The 13,162-nt window shown below is 44.1% G+C and overlaps 1 protein-coding gene across 1 annotated transcript in view; it reads left to right on the top strand.

Annotated features, from left to right (window-relative positions):
• Positions 1-251: 251 nt before the first annotated feature.
• Positions 252-13,162, top strand: part of PCMTD2 (protein-L-isoaspartate (D-aspartate) O-methyltransferase domain containing 2) — a 42,735-nt gene continuing 29,824 nt past the window's right edge. The window contains exon 1 of the mRNA XM_058175962.1: positions 252-407. The gene's annotated coding sequence lies outside the window, so the exon portion shown is untranslated. The remainder of the gene's footprint in view (positions 408-13,162) is intronic.

Raw genomic sequence — 13,162 nt, 5'->3', positions numbered from 1 at the left:
ACTGAGAGCATATGCACCAAGACAAATTCCTTGTGTGTCCAATCACACTTGGCCAATAAAATTCTATTCTATTCTATTCTAATCAATCGTCTCTCCCGCCTTCTCTGCCAAACACGTGGTCGCCCAGACACCCCCCGCGCAGGACTAACGGTGGACCCTTCTCTTCGGCCCCCTTCCCTTTCGGCCCGCATGGTACGTTCCCTCCCTGCTTGCCTGCCTGCCTGGTCCGGCGTGTGACGTCAGAGGCGCTCTGGAGGCGGCGCCTGCGCAGTGGTGCTGCCCTGAGGGGGGCTGTTTGGCCAGCTGGGCTTCTGTTTACAGCCGTGGGACGCGGCGTGTGGCTGGGCGGGTGCGGGAGAGTTGGCGGCTCGGAAGGCCGGCGGAGGCGGCTGGCGCTGGAGGAACAGGTAGAGCTGCGCCGGCTGTTCTTCCTCGGGGCTTCCCTCCGTCCTCAAGTGACGGCAGGGGGAGGGAGGCCCCCCCCGCTCGCTCGTGCCAGGCCCCGCCCCTTTCTGCCCCCCTAGCAACAGCCTCCCCCGCCCCTTTCTGCCCCCCCTAGCAACAACCTTCCGCCCCCCCCCGCCCCAGCTTCTGCGGGGTGAGCCCTCTCTCCCCTTTTCCTCCTGGAGGGGAGGGGGTGGCACCGCTCTGGCGCCCCCTTGCATGGACCACAGGACCCATCATCCTTGGCCAGGGTCGGGGGGGGCATGATAGGAAGGGAGTTGCACTCCAGAGGGGTGCTGGGGCCAAGGCCAGGAAGCAGAAGAGCCTCGATTCCCATGGTGCCCGGCATGCCATTAGGCTGTGCACCATGGGTGGGAGGATTCCCTGCTAGGAATTCCTATGGTTCCCAACCTCCCATCCTGGATGTGCGTCATAGGAGGTGGGATTCCCTAGCTAGGCATTCCCTTTAGGGCCCCCAGACTCTCACACCGGCTGTGCATTATGGGGAGGAGATTCCCTGCTAGGGATTCCTGTGGTTCCCAACCTCCCATCCTGGCTGTGCATCATAGGAGGTGGGATTCCCTACCTAGGCATTCCCTTTAAGGCCCCCATACTGGCTGTGCATTATGGGGAGGAGGTTCCCTGCTAGGGATTCCTATAGTTCCCAGCTTCCCATCCTGGCTGTGCATCATAGGAGGTGGTATTCCCTAGCTAGGCATTCCCTTTAGGGCCCCCACTCCCATACCGGCTGTGCATTATGGGGAGGAGATTCCCTGCTAGGGATTCCTATGATTCCCAACCTTCCATCTTTGCTGTGGATCATAGGAGGTGGGATTCCCTAGCTAGGCATTCCCTTTAAGGCCCCCATACTGGCTGTGCATTATGGGGAGGAGGTTCCCTGCTAGGGATTCCTATAGGTCCCAACTTCCCATCTTTGCTGTGCATCATAGGAGGTGGGATTCCCTAGCTAGGCATTCCCTTTAGGGCCCCCAGACTCCCATACCGGCTGTGCATTATGGGGAGGAGATTCCCTGCTAGGGATTCCAATGGTTCCCAACCTCCCATCTTTGCTGTGCATCATAGGAGGTGGGATTCCCTAGCTAGGCATTCCCTTTAGGGCCCCCAGACTCCCATGCCGGCTGTGCATTATGGGGAGGAGGTTCCCTGCTAGGGATTCCTATAGTTCCCAACTTCCCATCCTGGCTGTGCATCATAGGAGGTGGGATTCCCTAGCTAGGCCCCCAGACTCCCATGCCGGCTGTGCATTACGGGGAAGAGGTTCCCTGCTAGGGATTCCTATAGCTCCCAACCTCCCATCCTGGCTGTGCATCATAGGAGGTGGGATTCCCCGCTAAGGATTCCCATAGTACCCAGCTTGCCCTGCTGACTGGGGAGTAGCCCCCCACCCATATCTGCAAATCTCCCCTTATCCTGGTGGACCCTTCAAATGGTGTTTGAAAAAGATTAATCTGGAATTAAATGCCCTGCTGGGCATTTTTTGTGAGTTGCCCTGCAGCCTTTTCGGTATCAATTTTAACTGCTGGTAAGGTTGTTGTATTTTTTGTGTGTCTGTAACATCTTCATCCAAAGCAAGCTGCTTTTATTGGGTTAATAAATGGCTGGCAGCGAATGGGACTTTGGCGTTTCTTCTTAAGAGATGTTTCTCAACCTGAGAGCCTCTCCAGAGGTGGGGGATTTGGCTACCAAAAAAACAGCCTTTGCTGAGGAGTCTAGGAGTTAGTCTAGGAATTCTGGGAGTTGAAGTCCGCCAGGCTTAAAGTTGCCAAAGTTGGAGAGCCCTGGTGTAGAGTAACATCAAGCACACACACCAAAATTACTGTCCCATTTCTCTCTCTTGAAGTAGGCCTTTGCCTTAGTTTCTTTCAAGTTTGTCTTAGTTTCAAGAAAAGATTGGACTGCCATTTGTCAGAAATGGTGTAGGGTCTCCTGCTTAGGCCGGGGGTGGGGGGGTGGGGGTTGGACTAGATGACCTATAAGGTCCCTTCCAGCTCTGTTAATCTTTCCTGGCAAGATGTGTTGCTTGCTTATGGAGAAAGGATTGGCAACTTTCTTCTGTATTCAAAATAACCTTCTCCGAAGCAAGTGTTTCCCCCTTATCTCGCATACTGGAGATAGGTAAATATTTATCCTGGGTTTTAATCCCTAAAAGGTCCTTGTGGCTACTTGTCACGGTGAAAGCTGCTGTTAATACAGTCTTGCAACTTTTGCAACAGCTTTTTGCCGGGTTTCCCTGCCGGGTTTCTAAAAAAAAAAGTACCCCGCAATTTTACAGGGCATTTGAAAATTGTGCGTTTTCTCACGATGCCTAATGACGTGCATTCCGGTGCAAGTAGTCCTCGACTTAACAACCACAACCGAGGCCCAAAATTTCTGTGGCTAAGCGACACAGTTGTTCATTGAATTTTCCGACCTTTCTTAAGGTTTCCGCTGATAAGTGAATGACTGCAGTTGTTAAAGGTTGTTAAGTGAATCTAGCTCCCCCCCCCGACCCCCCCCGTTGACTTCACTTGTCGGAAGGTCGCAAAAAGTGATCACACGATCCCGGGACAAAGCAACTATCGTTAAATAAGAGTCGGTTGCCAAGCATCTGAATCTTGATCCCGTGTTCGTGGGGATGTTGCAGTGGTTGTAGGTGAAAAATAGTCATAAGTCATTTGTTGTTTTTTTCCAGCAGTGTTGTATATTTGAATGGTCACTGAATGAAGTATTGTAAGTTTAAGAAATCATGTCTGCCCACAGGCCTTGTTCAGAATGGCTAGGCGGTATCTTTTGAGTGTTGGTGCTTGGAATTTCCTTCTGAAAGTACCTTTGATTTCTCTGAAATGGGGCTGCTCGCTTTGAAAAAAGAAACCCAAGTGTTTCCTTTCAGAGCGAAAATCGCTTCCGTTGTTTCAGGTCGGGTCCTGTGATTATAGGCGAAGTCCAGCCCCACAACTTCACTGCTGTAAATAGAAGGAACATCTGGGCTGCCAATCCAAGGAGCAAAGTTTTGACACTCTTGTCGGTCTGCATGGAGCAAATGCCAGGCATTGTGATGGTCGTATAGCAGAAAAAGAAACACAACAGATAATATAATCTAATCAGTGGTGGGATTCAGCCAGTTCGCACCACTTCGGGAGAGCCGGTTGTTAACTTTCCGAGCAGTTTGGCAAAATGGTTGTTGGAAGAAATCATTAGGGCAGAGAACCGGTTGTTAAATTACTTGAATCCCACCACTGAATATATTAAATTACATTACATTATATTATAATATTCCATATATTAAATGGCATAATATCTATATCTATCTATCTATCTATCTATCTATCTATCTATCTATCTATCTATCTATCTATCTATATCTATATAGATATAGATATATATGTATATAGGTCTTTGGTTATTCGGGTTTTAAGGGGTTTTATTATTTATATTGTTTTTAAATTAGGCAATAGAATAAGTTTTTTAATTGTTGTTTTTTAATTTGTATTTATATGTATTTTAACTGCCTGTGAACCGCCCTGAGTCCTTAGGGAGATAGGGCGGTATATAAATTTGAAAAAATAAATAAAAAAATAATATAGGTCTTTGGTTATTCGGGTTTTCTCCCGCGTAAAATTGGAAGTGTCTTGGCGACGTTTCGACGAAGTCTCATTCGTCATCTTCAGGCTTCAGCTTCGTGCTTCTGGGAGCAATGTGTGATATATATAGTGTTTTTTTGTTGAAGCACCTGGTCTGCCCCAACGTGGGAGGGAACATACTGCTTCTCTTTCACCTTTCAGCTCCAATCCAGGAGCCCTCAAGCAGTCGCATTCATGACCAACCATTTTATACCAAATATATATTGCTGATAAAGAAATAAAGGGAGACTAGTATAGATCTATTTCAAGCTTTTTAGCTTTCCTCAGCTAGCCATTCCATATTCGAAGTTCGAATCCGAATAAGGGTATAGCTAGCTGAGGAAAGCTAAAAAGCTTGAAATAGATCTATACTAGTCTCCCTTTATTTCTTTATCAGCAATATATATTTGAGATATAGATATAGATATTGGGCATTTGGAAACCAGGCTGTCTGCTCTAGGCCCGGGCTGCAACATGAGGGTGTTGTTGTCAGAAGAAAGCTATTCATTATCCTCCACACCCTCCTTCCCCCTGGGATACACAGTCCTTCAGCGATAGGGCAACGTAGGCAGGAGTCCTTGTTTTTACTAAGTGTGCCCTGAGTTGGCTGCAAACCAATTATCTCTTGTTGTGGCTGAACAAAGCATGCAGAAGCATGCTAATAGACCCTGTAATAAGAGAACCAGCCAGGTCAGGGAGCACGTGTCCTTTCGCACGGGGGAATCTTTGTGACATTGAATAGGTTGCTCAGGGAAGAATGGACGGTAAATTAAAAATGAAGCCACTCGACTATTCGGAATATATGTGCTGACGGTAAGCATTAAGCCATAGGAAGCACCGACAGTTGAAGGCTAGAAAGAGGTGCATTTCTACTTAAATCCCATTTAGGGCTCTTAGTTTTTGGTCCGTGTTTTGCAGGATCCATAAGAGGCTGAGTGCAAATATTGGGAACATCCATTCCTCGAGCTATAAATATTCTCCTTTATTCATACAGGGCCTCTGGTGGCTCATCAGGCTAATGCAGCCTGTTATTAACAGCAACTGCCTGCAATATTGCAGGTTCAAGTCCCACCAGGCCCAAGGTTGACTCAGCCTTCCATCCTTTATAAGGTAGGTAAAATGAGGACCCAGATTGTTGGGGGGCAATAAGTTGACTTTGTATATAGTATACAATTGGATGAAGACTATTGCCTGACATAGTGTAAGCCGCCCTGAGTCTTCGGAGAAGGGCGGGATATAAATGCAAATTAAAAAAAATATATCCATTCTTTGTTTGATTTTCTTTGAAAAATGATCCTTTTTTATTTTCATCTCTAGAAACCGGTCGTTTGATAACAAAGCGTGTGTGTGTGTGTGTTGGACTATATGACCCATAAAGTTCTTCCCAGCTGTGTTATTCTAATAAGAGAGTAGAGATAAACGGAAGGGAAGGGAAAGGTGACCTATGCTTCAGAATCTTTTCAATTCGCGATCAGACTCAAGTCTCTGTGGGAAAAGGTAGACTTGAAGGTATATTACAATAGACAATCGTTCATAAGGAAAGGGAAAAGCAAGATCAGTTTGGTCTAGTGGTTAAGCCACCGAGCTTGAAAACGAGAGTGAGTTCTAGTCCCGCCTTAGGCATGAAATCAGCTGGGTGACTTTGAGCCAATCACCAGAAGTCGGGGTGTTCTAATCCCGCCTTAGGCATGAAATCAGCTGGGTGACTTTGAGCCAATCACCAGGAGTCGGGATGTTCTAATCCCGCCTTAGGCATGAAATCAGCTGGGTGACTTTGAGCCAATCACCAGGAGTCAGTGAGTTCTAATCCCGCCTTAGGCATGAAATCAGCTGCGTGACTCTGACCCAATCACCAGGAGTCGGTGAGTTCTAGTCCCACCTTAGCCATAAAAGTCAACTGGATGACTTTGAGCCAATGACTCTTTCTCAGCCCAAGCCACCTCACAGGATCGATGTTCTGGAGAAAATAGGAGGAGGAAGGAGTCTTGGGTATGTTCACTGCTTTGAGTTGTTTATAAAAATAAAGATGGAATATGATAGATAGGTAGATGGATGGATGGATGGATGGTAATGATAGAGAAGATAGATAGATAGATAGATAGGTAGATAGGTAGATAGATAGATAGATAGATAGATAGATAGATAGATAGATAGATAGATAGATAGATAGATAGATAGATAGATAGATAGATATCCTTTTTGCCCTATCTGGCCAGAGTTCCAGGGCATCCAGCTGGCATCAGTGACAAAACCAATATTTAAACCAGAGAGGCTGCTGAATTGATCCATCAAGGGAGCCTCCCAGCCCTATCTATACAGTCGGATAATAAAATCGACAAATCAAAGACCGGATTGAGAAGCATGGCATTCTGGCCCGGGGAACACCCATCCCTAGAGATAGTCCGAGGTACTTTTCTGGGCCTGAATGTTGAATTTAGCTATTATCAGAAGCGTATAGGTGATGATCTGCTTATGTGATTATCTCTAGGGCAGGTAGAGCTCCTGGAGAAGATTCTGTCGGAGCCACAAATCCTTCACAGCCTCCGCATTTCAAGCCATGATTATCCCTTATCAGGCAGCTCTGCATCTGTTCATGCCCAGACAGGGAGGTCGGTTCCCAAAAAACGCAGCTTTACCTCACAGATGAGGTAGACAAGGCCCCTTCCAACTCTGCAATACTGTTTTGTTACAAACCAAGCCTGCTGCGTACCTTTTAAATCTGCCAACAGGACAGGTACTTCAACTTACGACCACTTCTTTAGCAACTGCAGGTAGTCCTCGACTTTACAACAGTTCATTTATAATAATAATATAATAATATAACAACAGAGTTGGAAGGGACCTTGGAGGCCTTCTAGTCCAACCCCCTGCCCAGGCAGGAATCCCTACACCATCTCAGTCAGATGGTTATCCAACATTTTCTTAAAAATTTCTAGTGTTGGAGCATTCACAACTTCTGCAGGCAAGTCGTTCCACTGATTAATTGTTCTAACTGTCAGGAAATTTCTCCTTAGTTCTAGGTTGCTTCTCTCCTTGATGAGTTTCCACCCATTACTTCTTGTCCTGCCCTCAGGTGCTTTGGAGACTAGCTTGAGTCCCTCTTCCTTGTGGCAGCCCCTGAGATATTGGAACACTGCTATCATGTCTCCCCTAGTCCTTCTTTTCATCAAACTAGACATACCTAGACATTTAGTGGCTGTCTGAAGTTACAACGACACTGAAAAAAAGTGACCGTTTTTTTTTCACACTCACGACTCTTGCAGCATCCCGATGGTCTCGTGCGTTATATTCAGACGCTTGAAAACTGACTCACATTTACGACGGCTGCAGTGTCCCGGTGTCCCCTTTAGCAACCTTCTTGTCAAACAAAGTCCATGAGGAAGCCAGATTCGCTTCAACAACCGCGTCGCTAATTTAAGAACGACAGTGATTTCACTTGGTGAACGTGGCGAGAAAAGTCGTAAAATGGGTCAAAACTCAGTCAGCAAATTTCTCACTTAACAACATAAAATTTTGGGCTCGGGATCGTAAGTTGAGGACTATCTGTATTCAGAGTTACGACAAAGCTACCTCGAGGCTGGCTTGCGGCCCCGATTCAAAGTTCCGTCAAAGTTCAAAAGTCGCTTCCTGGGCAACATGGACCATATTGGGCCATTTGTAGTGTCCTGCAGTCCTGCGACAGTGTTTTACGATGGTTTTACTGAAAACTGACACTTACAGAGCAAACCTTTGTTCACTTAACAACCAAGGCTTAACTTAATGACTGTGGATTTGCTTAATGACTTGGGTGATTCACTTAACTACCCCTGTGAAAAGGTCATGACGTCAGGTCAGCCTTGAGACATGCGGTCACTTACAACCATGATGCAAGGTTCTGTTACGGTCGTACGTCAAGGACCACCCATAGTTCAGGTTAAAATCATACACTTTCGGCTTATCCTAACTTATAAGATTGTTGTGTGATAAGAAACAGTTAAATCTGTTTGACCTCCGGCAGAAAGATTGGTGTATAAATCTAACAAATCGATGTCTTGGTGCATGGGGATTTTTTATAGTTGTTGTTTTGCAGATTATCCAAAATCCACCTAAATACAATATCAATAAGTGTTCAATAAGAACTCTGCTGAAGTGGCAATTTCTCATTTAGATTTTGCAGTGCGTTTTATTTTATTGATACAGTTTTGATATATACAAGTGGGTTATTGGTTTTCCTAAACGCATGCCAAAGTAAAACATGTTAAACAGGGAACTACAGACCAGGTTGTCTGCTTCTACAAGTCTTATTAGAAGAGCAAAATGCTGTAATTAAAATTCCCCTGCCTTTTTTCCTATATGTATTATTAACAGTCTATCTAAACCTCACTTGGTATTAGAAAGTGCTCACTCATTAGAACTGGCATGAAAAAAAGAGTAAGATTTTTAATGTGATACTTAACAATGACCCCAGTTAAGACAATTATTTAAGAATATTTTGGTTAAGAGGATTTCTGGTTGAAATGTTGGATTTGAGGTTGCATTTGTTTTAAGGCAAGGATCCAAGCAGCACTGAATACATTACCAGGTTTGTATAGTAGAATTTTGTTCCACTCTTTGACCTCTGTTGCCAAATTACTATTTTCAGACTGATCAACAGATATGTGCTTTTCCATCATCTTTAATTCTTTGGGTGATCCTGTGTAATTTTAAGTGTAGATTATGCATTCAGTTATAAAATCTCATTGCTCCTACAGGTAGTCCTCAACTTATGACCACAACTGAGTCCAAAATGTATGTTGTTAAGTGAGAAAATTGTGAATGGAATTTTGCCCCATTTTATGGCTTCTTTTTTTTTGACACATTTGTTAAGTGAATCACTGCAGTTGCTAAGTTAGTAAAACCGTCATTAAGGGAATCTGGCTTCCCCCATTGACTTTGCTTGTCAGAAGGTCGCAAAAGAGGATTGTGTGACCCTGGGAACACTGCAACCGTCATAAATGTGAGACAGTTGTCAAGCATCCGAATGCAAATCCTGTGACCATAGGAGTGCTACAATACTCATAAGTGCGAAAAATGGTCATAAGTCAATTCTTTCAGTGCTGTTGTAATGAATGAACTGAATGAACTGTTGTAAGTCAAGGACTACCTCTATTCAGACATGCCTATTAAGACAACTGGAATTGGGGGATTTTTGGAATGGTTGGTGTGTGGGGAGGAGTCCATCTCCTCTACAAATAAGTCCAGGAACAAAATTACAGACTTAGAATAGAATTTTAGAATTTAGAATAGAATTTTTATTGGCCAAGTGTGATTGGACACACAAGGAATTTGTCTTGGTGCATATGCTCTCAGTGTACATAAAAGAAAAGATACGTTCATCAAGGCACAACATTTACAACACAATTGATGGTCAATATATCAATATAAATCATAAGGGTTGCCAGCAACAAGTTATAGTCATACAGTCATAAGTGGAAAGAGATTGGTGATGGGAACGATGAGAAGATTAATAGTAGTGCAGATTCAGTAAATAGTCTGACAGTGTTGAGGGAATGATTTGTTTAGCAGAGTGATGGCCTTCGGGGAAAAACTGTTCTTGTGTCTAGTTGTTCTGGTGTGCAGGGCTCTATAGCGTCGTTTTGAGGGTAGGAGTTGAAACAGTTTATGTCCAGGATGCGAGGGATCTGTAAATATTTTCACGGCCTTCAAGACTGTTTCAGGAAAAATACCAGTAGTCCTCGTTTAGCAACCCTAGCTGGGACTAACAATGCAGTCATTAAGCAAAGCAGTCGCTAAGTGAAACCCTGAGCGTGCTCATGATCTTAACTTCAATCTTCTTTGCTTTACAGACCTGTGAAGGTCATAAATTCGAGGGTTCTTAAGCGTGGATAACACAGATTGTCACATTTCACAAAAGCACAGGCTCATAGGGTATGTGTGTGTGTGTGTGTGAAATGCAAGGCCAAAGGTCAACTGGAATTCACATTTCCGTATTTCTGAGGTTTTTAAGGGGAAACCTCTGGTGAGAAAGAGGGCTATAATTAGCAAGGTTTGTGTGTTGAGTATGTGTGCGGTCAGTGACCGCAATTTAAGCCCAAAATTTCTGCAAGTGATTTTTATCCCATTTTACAACCATTCTTGCCACCCTTGTTAACCGAATCACAGCAGTTGTTAAGTTTGTCACATCGTTGTTAGATGAATCTGGCTTCCCCCATTGGCTTTGCTTGTCAGAAGGTCGCAATAAAGGGATCGTGTGACCCCCGGGGACGCTGCAACCCTCATAAATATGAGTCAGTTGGCAAGTTAGGGCCTCTGTGACTCAGACTGGTAAGACAGTCTGTTATTAACAGCAGCTGCTTGCCATTACTGCAGGTTCTAGTCCCACCAGGCCCAAGGTTGACTCAGCCTTCCATCCTTTATAAGGTAGGTAAAATGAGGACCCAGATTGTTGGGGGCAATAAGTTGACTTTGTATATAAATATACAAATAGAATGAAGACTATTGCTTGACATAGTGTAAGCCGCCCTGAGTCTTCGGAGAAGGGCGGGATATAAATGCAAATTAAAAAAAAAGTGTCTGAATTTTGATCGTGCGGCCACAGGGATACTGAATGGTCGTAAGTGTGAAAAATGGTCGCAAGTCTCAGTCCCTTTTTTTCAGGTGCTGTTGTAATGAATGAACTGAATGAACTGAATGAACTGAATGAACTGAATGAACTGTTGTAAGTCAAGGACTACCTCTATTCAGACATGCCTATTAAGACAACTGGAATTGGGGGATTTTTGGAATGGTTGGTGTGTGGGGAGGAGTCCATCTCCTCTACAAATAAGTCCAGGAACAAAATTACAGACTTAGAATAGAATTTTAGAATTTAGAATAGAATTTTTATTGGCCAAGTGTGATTGGACACACAAGGAATTTGTCTTGGTGCAGATGCTCTCAGTGTACATAAAAGAAAAGATACGTTCATCAAGGCACAACATTTACAACACAATTGATGGTCACTATATCAATATAAATCATAAGGATTGCCAGCAACAAGTTATAGTCATACAGTCATAAGTGGAAAGAGATTGGTGATGGGAACGATGAGAAGATTAATAGTAGTGCAGATTCAGTAAATAGTCTGACAGTGTTGAGGGAATGATTTGTTTAGCAGAGTGATGGCCTTCGGGAAAAAACTGTTCTTGTGTCTAGTTGTTCTGGTGTGCAGTGCTCTATAGCGTCGTTTTGAGGGTAGGAGTTGAAACAGTTTATGTCCAGGATGCGAGGAGTCTGTAAATATTTTCACGGCCTTCAAGACTGTTTCAGGAAAAATACCAGTAGTCCTCGTTTAGCAACCCTAGCTGGGACTAACAATGCAGTCATTAAGCAAAGCAGTCGCTAAGTGAAACCCTGAGCGTGCTCATGATCTTAACTTCAATCTTCTTTGCTTTACAGACCTGTGAAGGTCATAAATTCGAGGGTTCTTAAGCGTGGATAACACAGATTGTCACATTTCACAAAAGCACAGGCTCATAGGGTGTGTGTGTGTGTGTGTGAAATGCAAGGCCAAAGGTCAACTGGAATTCACATTTCCGTATTTCTGAGGTTTTTAACGGGAAACCTCTGGTGAGAAAGAGGGCTATAATTAGCAAGGTTTGTGTGTTGAGTATGTGTGCGGTCAGTGACCGCAATTTAAGCCCAAAATTTCTGCAAGTGATTTTTATCCCATTTTACAACCTTTCTTGCCACCCTTGTTAACCGAATCACAGCAGTTGTTAAGTTTGTCACATCGTTGTTAGATGAATCTGGCTTCCCCCATTGGCTTTGCTTGTCAGAAGGGATCGTGTGACCCCCGGGGATGCTGCAACCCTCATAAATATGAGTCAGTTGGCAAGTTAGGGCCTCTGTGGCTCAGACTGGTAAGACAGTCTGTTATTAACACAGCTGCCTGCAGGTTCTAGTCCCACCAGGCCCAAGGTTGACTCAGCCTTCCATCCTTTATAAGGTAGGTAAAATGAGGAGCCAGATTGTTGGGGGGGCAATAAGTTGACTTTGTATATAATATACAAATGGATGAAGACTATTGCTTGACACAGTGTAAGCCGCCCCTGAGTCTTCGGAGAAGGGCGGGATATAAATGCAAATTAAAAAAAAAGTGTCTGAATTTTGATCGTGCGGCCACAGGGATACTGAATGGTCGTAAGTGTGAAAAATGGTCGCAAGTCTCAGTCCCTTTTTTTCAGGTGCTGTTGTAACTTCGAATGATAAATTTTTATTACGATCACAGATCAGCAAATAAAAGAATTTAGAGCAACAATAATCATAAAAAAAATAAGAGAATAAAGACTACTGCAATCGGTAGATAGTTTAAGAGTGGAAAGTTAAATTTGACTCAGCCTTCCATCCTTTATAAGGTAGGTAAAATGAGGACCCAGATTGTTGGGGGGGCAATAAGTTGACTTTGTAAATATACAAATAGAATGAGACTATTGCCTTACACACTGTAAGCCGCCCTGAGTCTTCAGAGAAGGGCGGGATATAAATGTAAATAAATAAATAAATTTCCCCTAATTTTACATAAAGCACCGCAGAATTTGGCCACATTCAGAGACACTACTTCATCCTGATCTGATAACCGATGCTCAAATGGTCACTAAACGAACTGTCATAAGTCGAGGACTCCCTGTATATGCCCACAGTATCTTCTCAACTCTTCCTCCTGATGGTCGCTAGTTATATGTCCCAAAGGTGCTTTTTCAGGAGGCAACTGGACTCTCTCCTTTTGCCTTTTGAGGACGTTTCGCTTCTCATCCAAGAAGCTTCCTCAGCTCTGACCGGATGGTGGGGAATTGAAGGATTTGTACTCCTTGCAGAGAGCTGGTCATTTGCATCCTTTTAGAGAGCCGTTGAGGCCACTTGGATGTTTATCTGTGTCCTCAGGTCATCTGAGTAGTGCTCCTGGTTCCTGCAGTCTGCAGTTTTCCCTCTGGAAATCCATTCCTACTCCCACAGTCTGTTCATCCCAAATTCATCCCAAATTGTATGGCTAAAAGTCTGTAGAGATTCTCAGTCATCCAGGTCATGGTTTTGTTTTTTGTTTTTTTATTTACATTTATATCCCGCCCTTCTCCGAAGAC

This window comes from Ahaetulla prasina, chromosome 3, assembly GCF_028640845.1.
Source record: "Ahaetulla prasina isolate Xishuangbanna chromosome 3, ASM2864084v1, whole genome shotgun sequence".
Taxonomy (NCBI): domain Eukaryota; kingdom Metazoa; phylum Chordata; class Lepidosauria; order Squamata; family Colubridae; genus Ahaetulla; species Ahaetulla prasina.
This window is presented reverse-complemented; position numbering and strand designations above follow the sequence as displayed.